Genomic DNA, 2,635 nt, shown 5'->3' with positions numbered 1-2,635 from the left:
GGGTGTCATCATATGTAAACTGCACCATGCTATGTTCTGTGTGATGTAACCTTATGTAAAGTATCACTACTGACACATAATCACACTGAAATTACATTTTTTCTCTTTTCCTTTCTCCAAATTGTACCTGTCACACCCATTTCACTGTGGATTGCAGACTGGATTGGATGGAATTGGATTCTGGATTGCATGGAATATTGGCCCACTTCTATTGTTTGTTTTTTGTTAAATATAATGTATACTATTTAAATACCACCAAAAACATAAATTATAAGAGAAATGTTTGTTTGTATCCCAAAAAGTTAATCACTCTTTAAAATGTATTAATAAATTTTTTCTAACCAAATTGATGTGTTGAACAAGTATTTAAATTTCTATTATATTGTACAACAATCTTTCTAGATTATAATAATGAAAGACACATGTTTTAAACAAAACTATAACATCTTTTAATAATTTACATATTTTCTTTGTGCAATAAAATTTATATATCACAATTTAATTTCTGTGGTCTTTGCTTTTCTCCAATTTCTTGTATTTTTCATAGTAGTTCTTCTATCCTCTTCAGTTGGCTGTGAATTAATTAAAAGTGTTTAATTTTTTTTTTTTAAAAAACCATAATACAGTTGAATAAAAATTGCAACATTAGCATCATTAACAATCAATCCTCTATTTTAATTTTCATTAGGATTAAGTATTATCTTTAAAAAAAAACACTGATAATATTTCTGGAACTTTTTTTTTTGGGCGCTGTTATCAATAACATTTTACATTTAATTTTTTTTTACAATGAATGTTACAATTGTTAAAAACATTAACATATAAAAACAATTTAATATGCATTTATATCTCAATAACATACCGTGTTTAACTATAGGCAAAACTAAGTTCTTGTCGTTAGTTCTTCTTTAGTATAACTTCATGATTTGTAGCATAGACCATTAGATGATTATAAAATCTTTTGTCTAAGGGATTTAAACAGAAAAAAAAATATATATAATACCTAATATAAAATGTAACATAATCAGATTAATTTTAACACAAATATTTCACTTACCATTGTTAAATATTCTTCCGGTAATTGAAGGATTATGTGCATTTTTCCATTGTAACTGTGTATTTTCAACTAAAAAAAAAAATATTTTTTTTTTAAATACATACATATAGGCATTCATATACACATATATCTATATATCTATATACACATACATATATATATGTACAAATGTGTGTGTATATATATGTATAAAATAAATTAGAAGACAGGGGGCACCACACAGTGCAATTATAAGCGATACATTGTCGTATTCATCCAGAGATATATAATTCCCGTACCAGATATTCAAAGTAATCGAGCCAATGATTTATATGATGAATTCCTTCTGATGGCACCACGAATAACCTGGTAATAAAGGTAATCCTGGATAGTAGATATCGCCTCCTGACATAGGGCAAGATGAACAGCTGCAAACTAAAATACAAGCCACAATGGTGTGATACCGTAAATGAACCAGACCAATATGCTTAAAAAGACGTCTAGATTGTCGCCGGCTGGTACCTTCCTCATCTGCAGACAGGTGTTGAATGACTGGGGAGCTGCTTACAGAATTTAAGTATTGGTCAGTTTTTATATCTGCCCTTCACAAGCGCTCTATTGGAAGTTTTGGGTATATATATATCTCTCTATCTCTATGTATGTATGTATGTATGTATGTATGTATGTATATATATATATATATATATATATATATATATATATATATATATATAAAATGTATATCTTTATGAATTTTTAAAAATATGCAAATACATACCTTTTTACATGTAAGGTTCATTGTGATCATCAAAATGAAATATTCCAAAATCTTCAAACGTTGAGAACTTGTAAAACTTGTTGCTCCATATTTATCAACAGATCAATTATATCTTCTATTTCTAAAAAAAAAAAAAAATTTGAGAAATATATTGTTACTAAAATGTTGTTATTTAATATTAAATATGACCATAGATTGGGTTAGTGAACATACTAAATATTGAAGTATTAGATAATAAAAAAAATAGATAGACATTTGACTTACGTTGGGGGTAGATTGCATCACTGGATCCTCTGATGATGAAGATGATAGTAGTCTTCTTCGTGCAGATTGCAATTCTTCTGGGCTTGGCCTTGCAGACTGCACTGTCAAATCCAAGGGTATCTCTGGGGTCCTTAAGCTGCTTATAGCACTTTGTGGTTGGCCTGTTTGAGGGATGGTTCCTGAAACATTAAACTCTGGAAAATTTACCGAAAGGTTTTCCAAAAGCCTTCTTGAGCGCATTTCTTCATTTAAACTTTGAAGGTTGGTGGCTATGAGGATATTGGCTGCTGCAGTCTGTTGTTGGTTCTGCGAAATTTGGTCAAGAATATTGGAAATTCTTCCAATACTCACTTCAGTTCTTTCTTGGGAGGCTAAGATTCCGGAAAGAATAGTGGCAATGTCTCGATTTGTGTTTATCTGTAATTGCCTCTGTTTCGACATTTCCTCAGTAAGTCCAACAATGGCATCTTTGATTCCTCTCATGTTGTCTTCCATTGTTCTCCGAAACACTTCCTGGGAGTTTTCCATTTCTCTTGCAAGTGTTGTAAGTCTAGGAA

At 30.1% G+C, this 2,635-nt stretch overlaps 1 long non-coding RNA gene across 1 annotated transcript; it reads right to left on the bottom strand.

Moving 5' to 3' along the window:
* Positions 1 to 412: 412 nt before the first annotated feature.
* On the bottom strand, positions 413 to 2,392 carry LOC142150144 (uncharacterized). The gene is made up of 6 exons (XR_012691042.1): positions 2,079 to 2,392; positions 1,815 to 1,935; positions 1,336 to 1,471; positions 1,058 to 1,126; positions 863 to 965; positions 413 to 572 (listed from the first exon to the last, which is right to left on the bottom strand). It is a non-coding gene; the product is annotated as an uncharacterized LOC142150144 (long non-coding RNA).
* Between the last annotated feature and the right edge of the window lie 243 nt (positions 2,393 to 2,635).

This window comes from Mixophyes fleayi, chromosome 4, assembly GCF_038048845.1.
Source record: "Mixophyes fleayi isolate aMixFle1 chromosome 4, aMixFle1.hap1, whole genome shotgun sequence".
NCBI lineage: Eukaryota > Metazoa > Chordata > Amphibia > Anura > Limnodynastidae > Mixophyes > Mixophyes fleayi.
Note: the sequence above shows the minus strand (reverse complement) of the source record. Positions and strands in the feature narration are given on the sequence as shown.